Consider the following 13,172-nt stretch of genomic DNA (forward strand, 5'->3'; position numbering starts at 1 on the left):
TATTCAAGCCAAAGTATGAATACATTTGCATTTCTATCTCATACACAGGGGACATACATTATACTATTCAAAGGTTGGATCCAAGTTTATAAGTGTGTACTGGGGACATTCCTAAGGTGGAAGATTGGAGTTGACTCTCTAAGAGTCTTTGGTATGATCTCTCCTTTTTTCAAAAGACATAAGTTTTCTAAGTTATATGATGATATCCTGACCAGGATATCTCTTAGGATACTTGCCAGGATATTCTCAGATGGTGTTCCCATAATATTTCCAAGAGTTTTCAAACAAAACAGTTTTCATAAGTAAAATTCGTGTAATGAAATATAATAACAGGAATAAAGCCAAAGAAAAGTTATATTATTAACATACCAAAAGATGTGCTCTTAGTTTCACCTTAAAACAAGGCCCATCCACTAAGAGCACTAATAGTTCCTTATCATATTTACTTAACAGTTGAAGGCTTTGTCTCAAACTGAGACCCGTCCACCTCCAACTGTTATACTGTTCAAAAGAAAAGCATAATAACGGTGATGACCAAGGGCTTCGTCCTGAAACTCAGGATCCCTCCACCTTTGGTCGTCATATTGTTCAAATGCAGAAAAGTAAAATGCAGGAAAAGTAAATTGTTTTGAGTTACATGCCAACCATCAAATCTAAAAAAGTGGGCTCCGGCCTAAGCATCAACATCCATCATCGCCCACTCAAATGCCCTCACACAGCGGCGTCTTCACCAGCCTTCTTCGTCTTCTCAGCTTCAGCATCCTGAACAACATCCTCACCAGTGTCCTCACCAGCATCCGCCTCAGCATCCTTCTTGGCTCTAGCCTGGTCCACCACCTCTGCCGACTTAGAGGATTCACCAGCTTCAGCAGGAAGAGGCACGACCTTGCCTCCAAGCTCCTTCAACTTTGCCACCCACGAGTCAACCGGCCAAGCTGGGCACGCAAGGTCTGTCTCCTTGGCCTCATAAGCCATCTTGATGCGAGCTTGCAGCAGAGAGACTATAGCAGAAGCCTTGATTCCCTCCCGGAAAGAGACCATGGCTTGTTCATGATCCATTTGGGCAGTAGCCAGCTTGACCTCAGCATCCTGGGTGACCTTCTTCAGCTTGTCCTCATAGTGCCGAGTCATTGCTTCAGCAATGGCGCCTTGGTCAGCGACGGTAGTTTCAAGCTACTTGGTCCTAGCTTCATGGAGTGCAGCAGTACCGCAGGCATCGTTGTAAAGTTGGAGCAGATGTTGGAGGCCTTGTAAGTTAAATTCAGGTATAAGTTAATATTTGTTAACCAGAATATCCTATCAGGATATTCTATCAGGATATTATGCAGGATGTAGTGCCAGGATATTACCTTGTTTAGGAAGGATGTCATCGGTTCCAAGGAATCGGTAAAGCTGAGCTCGTCATAGGAGAACCCTTCGGAGCCTGGAGCACTAACTTCAGAGCCCTTCCTCTTTTTTGCGGTGGAAGCACGGGTCCTCGGATTAGCCTTGGGAGCCGGAAGCGGCTTGGAGCTGGTGGCAGCAGGGGTCTCTTTCTTGACCATGGCTGGAGTAGGATAACTGTCAAGCTCGTCAAGGTCAAGGAGGATCGGAACTTTGCTAGAATCTGCATACAGGGAGTAAAATTCTTTCCTAAAAATTTCAAATAAAAGCATGTATGCAGGATATCGAACAGGATCCTTACCAGACATGTTTACACTGGAAAGAGGGCTTGGAGATGGTGGAGACGGGTTAAAACTTCTTTCAGTTTCGGGAAGAAGTCTGATAGCGTCAATCCTCTTCTGTGATTCAGCAAGGGGAGGTGCAAGCTTCCTAAAATCGGCTTTGTACAAGTACACAACATAGTCAGTTCAAGATATGCGGCAGGATATGAGACAGGATCGTCCTAAAAACCTAGGTCCTACACTTTTTCAACCATTTCACCGGATAATCCGCTCCACCAAGGATTGAATCTCTTTTTACAAAAAAGAATTTGGATTTCCATTCCTCTTCATTCCTGGTGGCTCGGAGGATTAATGGGTCGCTGGAAGTAGAGTAAAACAAGAATCGACAAGAGCCGTGACATCTAAGCCGGTATGCTAAAGGGAGGTCATGGACAGAGAGGTCAGGGATATGATTCTTCTTGATTTGATCAAGAACAGACAGGACCCGCCAAAGCATTGGCATTGTTTGACTAAAAGAAATCTTGGTGAGGTTAAAAAACTCGGTGATAAACTCAGAGAAAGGAAATCGTAACCCTAAGGTAAAGGGAAAAGCATTAAAGCATAGCCATTCATCGGAAACCATATCTGATCGGATTTCCCGATCAAATGGTCGGAACACCGTCCCTTCCGGGAAGATGCCGGAGGTTTTAAGGGCTGACAAGTGAGCACTATCAAAAGTGCATATTTCCTTCTCCGGATCTTGGAGAATATTCTGCTGGATAAACGTAGGAACAGAATCATCAGAGCTCGATCTAGTTTGTCTAGCCATTTGATGCCGGAATTTGAAACAGGTCCAAGGATGAAGATGAGAATGAGAGAGAAAATATTTACCTTTTTTCTCTTCGGTGATGGTTAAAAGAAGATGAGCATGATAAGATATAGGGAGCAATGAGTAAATGTAGACTGAACGGTTACAAGCGGTCACATCATGGGTCTTATCTCTTAATTACCTCGTTATTCGTGAAAAATGTAACCGTTAGTATCAGGATACTTAACGGTAACATTTTTGAGGACAATTGTTATGGGTGAAATTCTGAGCCCATATCCTGAGAAATATCTTGAATTATATCTTGGTTATATGATATCTGTTCACATGCGGGATGCTGATTCAGGATATTGGTAACATCCTGAATGGTATCCTCAGGATTACTAACGAATTATGTGCAGGTACGTGGGTTAGAAGCTAGCAACGTTCACAAGGAATCATTTCGCGGAAGACTCGGTCCAAGCCGTTCGAATAAAGACGTTGAAGCCGCATTACTCAGTCTACAACGTTTACAATGGAATATTCGGAGCATCCCATATTTATAGGAATTTTTGTTTGTAATTTGTTACTATAAATAGGTGGGTATACCGGATCGAATAGGACATCACATCAACACTCACTACACTCTCACACTTGTTCTCTCGCAATTTTTACTTTCCCAAAAAGCATTGTAACACTTAGCGATCTGGTCAATATCCTGCATTGTATCCTGAAGTTTGAAGCAATAAGAAAAACTAGATACACTGTTTGATCCTAGATACAGCTCAATATCCTGAGCCGTATCCTGAATACTGTTTTTCCAAATAACTTAACCAACATATTTTCAACACACTTTTTAGCACACTACCTCACTTAACTAATTTGATCACTAAATTGATTCGGTAATTTTTGACCAAAACATTAAGGATCACGAAGGTATACAACATCCTGTCTATTATGTAAGTAAGAGTTTGCTTGATGCTGAATCCAGGTATTCACATTTAGAAAAACTTATCCTTGCTTTGATTATGGCATCTACTAAATTAAGACATTATTTTGAAACTCATGCCATTATTGTTAAGACTAACTTTCCAATTAAGAATGTTCTTAGGAAACTTGAAATGTCAGGAAGGATGGCTAAATGGGCAGTGAAGCTTAGTGCTTATGATATAAGATATGAACCAAGGACTGGCATCAAATCCCAAGCCTTAGCTGACTTTGTGGCAGATTTTAGTAGTGACTTACAAAGAGAAGCTGAGTTAGAAGTTCAGCAGCTTGAAGAGACTAAGGATCCTTGGATACTCTTCATTGATGGAGCCTCTAATGTCAAAGGAACAGGACTTGGAATACTACTAAAATCGCCACAGGGGGACATAATACCCCACTCCATAGCTTGTGAGTTTCAAACTACTAACAATGAGGCTAAATATGAAGCCTTGATAGCTGGTTTGCAAATTGCCAAACATATGAGGATCAGGTATCTTGAGGTACATGTAGATTCATTATTAATTACTAATCACTTTAATGGATCCTATGCTATTAAAGGTGAAAAGCTAATCAAATATTTAGAGATAGTCAAGGAATTGGCACTCTCCTTTGTTTCCTTTATTTTGACACAGGTACCCAGAGAAGAAAATGTAGAAGCTGATGCACTGGCCAACCTTGGATCATCCCTGAAGATTCCGGAGGATATTAAAATCCCTATTATTCATATCCTAACTCCTGCTATTGAGGATAACATAGCTATGGAGATACACAATCTCGTTCAGGATCATGGATCCTTCCAATCATGAGATATATACAACATGGAGAGATCCCTACAGGAGAAAACCCAGGGCTTTCAAAATTAAGGTATCTCAATTTACAATATTGAATAACATGTTATATAAACGATCCCTTATAGGTCCATACCTAAGGTGCATTGAGGATCCTGAGGTTCAAGAAGTCTTAAAGGATTTTCATGAAGGAGATTGTGGAAACCATACTGGGGACAGGGCACTGTTCTCAAGGATCCTTAGAACAGGATACTATTGGCCCACAATGAAGAAGGATGTTGTTGATTATGCCAAGAGATGTGATCCTTTAAAGAGATACTTCATGTAATAAGGATCCAGGATCCTCAATTGTTTCCGTGTCTGAGGTCCATGAAGGATCCTCAGCGGATAGATGATCCTCACTCTGGTAATGATCTAACCTCAATTTTATCCACTTCTTTAATTAACTTATTTACAAGGAGAAGGATCATGGATCCTTTATCCTTCTTTCATTTAGTTCTGAGTTTTGCAGAAGGTTGAGGTATCCTTAGCAAAGGACCAAGTATCTAAAGAAGTCTCCTAAATTATTTGGGCTTGTCCCCAGTTTTTGGGCTTGCCCCCAGTTTTTGGGCTTGTCCCCAGTTTTTGGGCTAGTCTCCAGTTTTTTTTGGCCTGTCCCCAGCATCGCCAGTAGCGCACGATGATCCTGGTGCAGTTCAAGGAAATGGGACCAGTACCCGCTTTAGGGGCTGACAATTTCATTGTACTGGTTGTATTTGGGATCCTACGTATAATGGTAGACGTACCATACATCCGTTCCTAAGGTGTCTAACGTTTTCACGTTAGCTAAGGTTTTGGCATTTTCATGTCACTAAATTTGGATAGTCGCCAGTGAGGGCCATACTCCATTTTACACAAGATCCTTTGGGCTTGTCCCCAGTTTTTTTGGGCTTGTCCCCAGTTTTTTGGGCTTCTCCCCAGTATATTGGGCTTGTCCCCAGAATTGTTGGGATTGTCCCCAGTTGCTAACTCTTCTCTTATATTGGCTTAGTCCCAAGTTATGTTCTATTTCAGGATTTTGAAGCTAAACAGCTAAGGATCCTTGATCTATTTCAGGTTTTTGAAGCTAAACAGCTAAGGATCCTTGATCCTAACCTTTTACTAAGGTTTGTCTTTTGGTTATCCTGATTGTAAATATTAAAGGTTTAGGATCCTAACTTGGATTCTCAGGTATGATCCTCAATCACTTTAATTTTATACTTTATTTGTCTAAGTGACCCTTATTCTTTGACAACAGCTTACATGATCCTTAAGTTAGATGACATTTTGGATTTTTCGATCATAGGATATTTGATCCTTGATCATATCCTAAACTTTTTGACATAATTTACTAAATTTTTGTTCTCAACTTATGAATTCAAACAAAGGGTGTCATAACAATTGAAAGGTAAAGTATTCACAAATATAACAACACATGAGATAGTCAAAAGATTAAGCTTTTATTTAGCAAAAGGTTAACCCTCTAAAGGTTGTCAAAGTTACCTACCCCAAGCATCTACCAGCAATCCGTGGCTCGTCCGCTGGGGTAGGTAAAGGGTGTCCATGATAATAAGTTCTGATAAGTGCAGGAATAAAAGACGACAGGATCACAATGGCTTCATCCCCCAAATAGAGGATCCCTCCACCATTTGTAATCCTACCTATTGTCTGAAGGATCAGTGATCCTTAAACCTAATTACTACTGTTTAAGTACAGACCAACCATCGTTCAAGATAAACATCAACAACCAAAAACTACCAAACCATAAAAAATGGGCTCCGGCCGTGTCTAGATAAATCCATCATCGCCCATTGTTGCAGCCTACACCTTCGCTGCATCACCATCACCTCCAGCCTCTGCATCACCAGCCTGATCCTTCGCCCCGCTGCCGCTTGCCTCGATTGCCAGAACCTCTTCAGTCTCCTCTTCATCCTCCAGCTCAGCTAGCTTGGCCTTCCAACCTTCCTGGTGCTAGGTAGCCTTGTCAAAGCTAATATCCTCAGCCTCCTTCGCCATCTGAAGCCTGATCTTGAGCATAGCAATGGCAGCAGAAAGCTTAGCACCCTCCATCACTTCAGCCTTCTCATGATCAGCATTGATGTGGGCCATGACCAACTGCTTTTTCGCCAAGTTAAGCTCCTTCTCGAGGGTAGAGATGGTCTCATCCTTTGCCAGGAAGATCTTCTGAAAGTCCAAGTGCTTCTGCTAAGCCTCTTCAGTGTACGAGTCAAAGAGCATCTGGATCTCAGCAAATTTCTACAAAGAAAAGAATGGCACAATTTAGGATCCATTATCCTCAAATGGGCAGGATAGAATTAAGGATCAAGGATCCTTACCTCAGAGAAGTATTCTTCAAACTGATGCCTGATGAGGGGCAGGCCTTCAAGATCGTCAGCGGTCTTCCTCTTCTTTCCACCCTTGCCCTTGGAGGTAACAGGCTTAGGAATTGGGACGATAGGGCTGGTAACAGTTCGTTTCTTGTCGAACCGGGCAGTGACAGCATCAAGATCACTGACGCTGAAGTGGGAGGCTGATTTCGAGGACTTTCCAGAACCTACAAACGGTAAACAACAAATAAGTATCCCTAATTTATATCTATTTAATCATACATAAATATAAACACTTACTTGACATGGTCACTGAACCGGAGGATACTTCTTGTGAATCCTTTGTATTTGCCTTGAATGATCTAACTGCAGGATCAAGGCTCCAAAAGGCAGCGATCCTTTCTTTTGTTGCAGGTGACTGAATGAGATGAGAGACCGAGATAGCTGCAAAATAGAAAAGGATTAGTTATCCTCAACAGAAAAAGGGTTATCCTATGATCCTTCCATAAGGATCCTATGTCCTACCATGGGTGGTCCACTTTTTGGGGAGATCTTTAACATCTTGGATAGAATCTGTTAGTGCATACATCTGTCGATTTCGTCTTGTATCGAGTCTTTGTCTTAGAATGTTAGATTAGGGCACATTGTACGAGATTTCCCGACATGTCCATATGTGGGAAACCACATGTCCATATGTGGGAAACCACATGTCCGTATGTGGGAAACCACTATGTTTGTATGTGGGAAACCACTATGTTCGTATGTGGGAAACCACTATGTTTGTATGTGGGAAACCACTATGTTCGTATGTGGGAAACCACTAGTTTCGCTTATATGAACATATGGAGGTTTCGCTCATATGTACATGTGTCATAAAAGCGAAACCACCAACTCTATATAAGGGTCCCATGAGCGAAATCATTTGTAACGTTCTTGTTTTCCATACCGAGGTGCTGTCGGTGTGAGATTTGGTTGTAAACGCTGTTATATCAATCAAAATTGTGATTTAAGTGAAGATCTATCTGTTTTTACGTCAGGTACTTGTTTTCCGCACTTGTATCTGATCAAAACTCCTCTGATAGACTCGTTCGGGTCAGAATTCGATCCTACAAGTGGTATCAGAGCTTCAGGAGGAGGAGTTCTACAGAGATTTGCTGGATTTCATCATAAATTCTTACTTCTACACCTTCTTTCATCATTTCAGAAAGATTTATCGGTCAAAATTGGCTCAAAATTTCACAGATTAAAGGAAATTGATCATTGACAAATCCCTGAAAGTTTAAGCTTAAATTCACACTAAAAATGGTCCAAAATAACCCCCGAATTGGTTTCGCTCATACGAACAACCAGTGATTTCGCTTTTACATACATCAGGTTTCGCTTATGTGTCACTCCTAAGTGACTAGTTTCGCTCCAAAGGACCTCCTAAGTGGCTAGTTTCGCTCCAAAGGACCTCCTAAGTAGCTAGTTTCGCTCCAAAGGATCTCCCAAGTGACTAGTTTCGCTTATAAGGACATCAGTAGTTTCGCTCTTGTGAACATCAGTAGTTTCGCTCTTGTGAACATCAGTAGTTTCGCTCTTGTGAACATCAGGGTTCCACTCTTGTGAACATCTGGGATTTCGCTCTTCGTGCACAAACATCTGATTTCGCTTATTTGTCACTGATCTTGAAAAACGTGATAAGTCATCATGGATACTGAGTTTTACAATGCATTTGCTACAACCCGGCTAGTCCATCCGATATTACTAAAACCATGACAATGGAAATTGAAACCGGAACAATGCAAAAACCTCCGAATCTTATGGGAATTAAGGATTATCATGGATGGAAGAAACGGTTTGAGAATTGGGTTCAGGTGAATCATCTAAAAGCTTGGGAGAGCATCGAAACTGAATATGAGAGGCCAAAGAATTCAATGGGAGTCGGTAAAATCATTTCAGAATTCACGGAGCAAGAAAGAGAGAGTTATAAAGCAGAAAAGATGATGATCAATTTGTTACAACAAGCTGTTAAAGAGGATATTTTTGTGTTGCTTCAACATGATGAAAATGATTATTCTATCTGGGAAGCTCTTAGAAAGAAAGTTGAGGGAAGTACTGAAATGTTACAGAGTAAAGCAGCTTTGTTGAAAAAGGAGTTTGAACTTTTTACGTGCATGCCTGGTGAAACAACAAAGACTCTTATTAAAAGATACTGTCATCTCGTATGCAGCATGTCACAGTTGAAGATTACTAAAACTCCAGCAGAATGGGTTGAAAAACTTGCTGATGCGTTACCGCAACAGGAATGGGGTACATATTTGATGATATTGAAGAATTCCGGACGGTTTAGTAGGTTATCGATTGCACAGTTTATAGAGAAGTTGGAGGCACAGGATCAGGAGCAGCAGAAAATTGCTAGAATGAACAGTTCTACTCATCAACAAGATATTAAATTGTACTATAAAGGAAATGTCCAAACAGTTGAAGCGAGTCCAAAAATTCGAACAGCTTTTAGTGCAGGAAACTCATCCGGAACACGTAGTCCAAGTTCAGTCAACTCTAGTGGATTTTCAACTGTGAATCCTCCAAGTGTTCAAAGTGCATCTGCTGAAAATGGGCATTCGATTCAGTGTAATGTAGCTCTACATCTTCAAAATGGTCAAAATTATTCTGAAGAAGTTGTAAAGCATCATATGGGATTATTGGTCACTGCATTAGAGTCTTATGAAGGGTTGATTGCCAGAAAAATTGGCAATCCAATGCTCACAAAGGAAGATTATGACCAAATCGATGCAGAGGAGCTGGAACTGATGGATATTAAATGGGCTTTAGCGAGTGTTTTGAGGAGAGCAGAAAAGTTTAGATTGATTACAGGAAGAAATGACTTCTTGGATGCAAACCTTTCTAATCTAGGATTTGATAAATCTAAAGTTGTCTGTTTTCGTTGCAGGGAGAAAGGCCATTTTAAAAGAGAGTGCAAGAATCAGGAGCCGAGAGGAGCGAAGGAGACGTCTGGGAAAGATGATTATTATAGGAAATCCATTTATCAGCAAATCACTCATCAACCGCATCAACAAAAAGAAGCTCAAACGGCACATGGAAGAATGATCGAGGATGCAAACAGGAAAGCTTATTATGGCATCGTTGATCAAGATGATGAGAAATGGCTGAAGGTTTTAGCTGGGACAAGTTTATTCCAGCTGATTCAAATGTTCAAGCGTTTATTGCACATATTATTCGAAAACCAGAAATGCTGAAGGAATGGATGGAAGTGTTATCTGATGAAGAGAAAAGTGAAAATGAAGGATCTGTTTCATCTGAAAACAGTTCATCAGAAACAAGTGATAGTGATGAAGAGATGGAACAGATAAATCTTGGAAAAACACATTTATCTTCTGACACTTTTGAATTTTATTTTGCAGAAAAATTGAAGAAACTGAAAGAGAAGAAAGCTGCAAAAGAATTGAAAGAAGTCAAAGTGATTGAGAAGATTGTGGAAGTTGAAAAGATAGTTGAAATCGAGAATATTGTTGAAATCACAAAACCTTGTCTTACATGTTTCGAGTCTTGTAAACAATGTATAGAAAAAGATGAGAGGTTTAGTGAGTTAGAAAAGTTGAAAGAACAATTGTTGTTTGATGTAAAGAATTTTAAAAAGTCGTATGATGTATTGAACAGACATGTGAATAGTCTGGAGAAGACTAACTCTGAAAGAGAGAAAGCTTTGAAGATGATGAATGCTACCATGATGACAAAGCAGAAAGAGATCAACTTGTACATAGAAGAATGTGCAAAGTGGAAGAAAGAGTTGGATAGTGAAGCAGCTGAGAATGAAAGAATCAGAAGATTGCTGATACAAAGGTTGTGACTACATGATCGATAGAATTTATCCAACAGTTGAAGGATTTGAAGCGTTTAAAGGTGAAGAAACAAAGTCAAAGAAGAAGAAGGATACTGGTAAGAAACAGGGTGTCTGTTATAATAAGTGTCCGCCTCCGATTTGAGAAGGGTACTCACCTAGAAAACCTAATGAAGAAGAACTAAAACAGGCGGTCAATATTAAGTTAGAATCTGAGATAACCGATGTTTTACCAGACAATATTGACGTCACGTTCACAGCGTCCGACACAGATCACGAGTCAGAACTGATAAAAAGAGTGGTTGATCAAGTATTGGATAAGGATGAGGAGTCAGAGTCAAAATTCAAGTCCGAAAGTTCGTGTCAGTCAGTCGGGAGTTCGAGTTCGTCTGAAAAGAGTTCAAAATCATCGGGAAAACGGGTTTACAATAAAGACTTTTTGTTGTCAAAATCTAATTTGAATGATGAAACATTTGAAGTTGTGTATACTTTGAATGATTCTGACAAATTATATTTTGATAAAGAGTTTCCAATAAGAGGTGTTAAACCAGAAATGATCAAAAAGGTTTTCAAATTAACAGAAATTAATATTTCTGAAATAAAAGATGAAAATCTTAATGTAAAACCTAAGCCCTACACCTCAAGAGTACAACAACGTTTAAACAAGAAAAAGGGTTACAATTCTGGTTCTGGTTTTCAAAAGAAACCAAACCAAAATCGTAGCTACAAAAAGAAAGGACTTGGTTTTACTCCACCAGAAAACTATAAAAATGAAAATTTTCTAAAAATACAAAATTTGTTTCAGGACCATCTGCTAAAGAGGAAAAGAAGAGTTCATTCTGGAGACAGTCAAATCAAGAATTTCTTGCTGAGAAAAAGAAGAATGAAGTTCAGAGAAAAGAAACCAGAACCTGTTTTAGATGCAATGAAGTTGGACACATTGCATGGAATTGTCCTAAATCGACCAAGACAAAACAGGGAGTTTCTGGAAAACTGAAAAAAGTTTTTGTTGACAAAGCCGAACCACCAACTGAAAAATTTAAAGTTTTCAAAAATTCAACATTTGAAGTTGGTGAGTGTTCGAAGAGATTTTACAGGCGTAGTGTGAAACTTGACAACCAAAAATGGGTTGTTAAGAAATCTGAGGTAAAATCTGGTGATGAATCTGATTCCACAAAATCAGAGGAGCCACAGTTTGATGAGAGTGATGAAAACTCAGTTCCTTCAATAGATGATGAGAACTTTCCACCATTGAGGACTGAAAATTTTAAAAGGAAAGTTGGAAAGTCTGAAATCTCATATCAGGGTTATTCTGAAAAGGATAATTTTGATGTTGAAAAAGCATTTAATGGGAATGTTAAGAAGATTTTCGAAAAAATGGTTGATGGGAAGGTGAAAGGGGTAAAAGACTTCTACGCTACAAAGAAAGCAACTTACACCCCAACAAAATCTGAATTGAAATTACCCAAGGCTGGTCAGGCTTGGTGGACATTTTCTTTGCTTGAAAAACCTGACTATGCCGGAGATCCCAAGTTTGTAATCGTGGATCAGGAATCGGCATCTTTCATAATAAGGTTGTTTTTGAAAATGCTTGAAAATTGTTAAAATTTTACAGGTTGAATGACTACGCCGGAGCTTCTTGGTTGGTAAGTGCGAAGCAGGAATCGGCACTTTGATGGGAAAAATGTAGATGACTCATTCCTACAATTGGTTTTGATTGGTTATACCTACAAGTGGTTATTCTTACAAGTGGTTTAGAGGTTGCTTGACTGCTAACAGTGAATCAAGGACATTAAGTTGTACTTGATTTACTACATTTGATAAAATTGACAAGATGATGAACCATATCCCCGTACTTAAACAAGTGGTAAACTTACAAGTGGTAAAAACAAACTCATTTTTCGGAAAAATCATTTTGATTAAAACAAACTTAAGTGTTTTGAAATCTAAATGAGAAAATGGTTTGTGATAGGGGGAGTTCAGATTGTTTATGCCTAGTGAATGGCGAATTGAGGCGATTTGATATCGGTTGTCATGTTTCTGTATAGTTTGTTTTGAATTTTTTCTTCAAGTGGGTCAAGAGCTTAGATAGTTTTCAAATTTCTTTAATGTGTTTGCATTTTAGGGGGAGTAGAAAATTTCAGAAAATCCAAAAACATTAGAAAATTTGAAAAAGATAAAAACTGATAAAATTCAAAAAATGAGTTTCGTTGTGAAAAGAGGAAATGATAGTACATCAGTGGACTGTCACAACATGCTAAAGAATTGGAAAGTTAAAATGTGATAAACAATCTCACTGCGGATATGCCCGTAGGTTTTTACACATTTAGTAGATTGTGACGAGATATAAACCTAAAAATTCAGACTTGCTTATTCTGTGCGTAACAACATCTTGGAGATATAGGTAACCCCTGAAATCTTGTTTGAAAGGTCCCTTATTCTGAGATACTAGGTCTTTATGCTCAGTGATATCTGGGGTATTATCCCGGGACTTCTGCTGTATGGAAATACTGACCTAGTCCCCGGATAATGCTTTCCGCAAATGCTTGAAACATAGCATCGCCCTCAGCATGCTGATGAAATAATAAAATTGATAGTCGCTGCTGTTGAAATCAAAAAGATCCTCTAAAGGGGACACACCGAAAAGTCAAAGCCGTCATCTCTCTGCGTATACGGAAGTATCGACCTGAGCTCTCACGGCCCTCGCATCTAACCCCCTGAACAGATATCATCTGTGGTATACTCACCTGTAAGACTGAATAT

This window comes from Helianthus annuus, chromosome 13 (genome assembly GCF_002127325.2).
Source record: "Helianthus annuus cultivar XRQ/B chromosome 13, HanXRQr2.0-SUNRISE, whole genome shotgun sequence".
NCBI classification, from domain to species: Eukaryota; Viridiplantae; Streptophyta; class Magnoliopsida; order Asterales; family Asteraceae; genus Helianthus; species Helianthus annuus.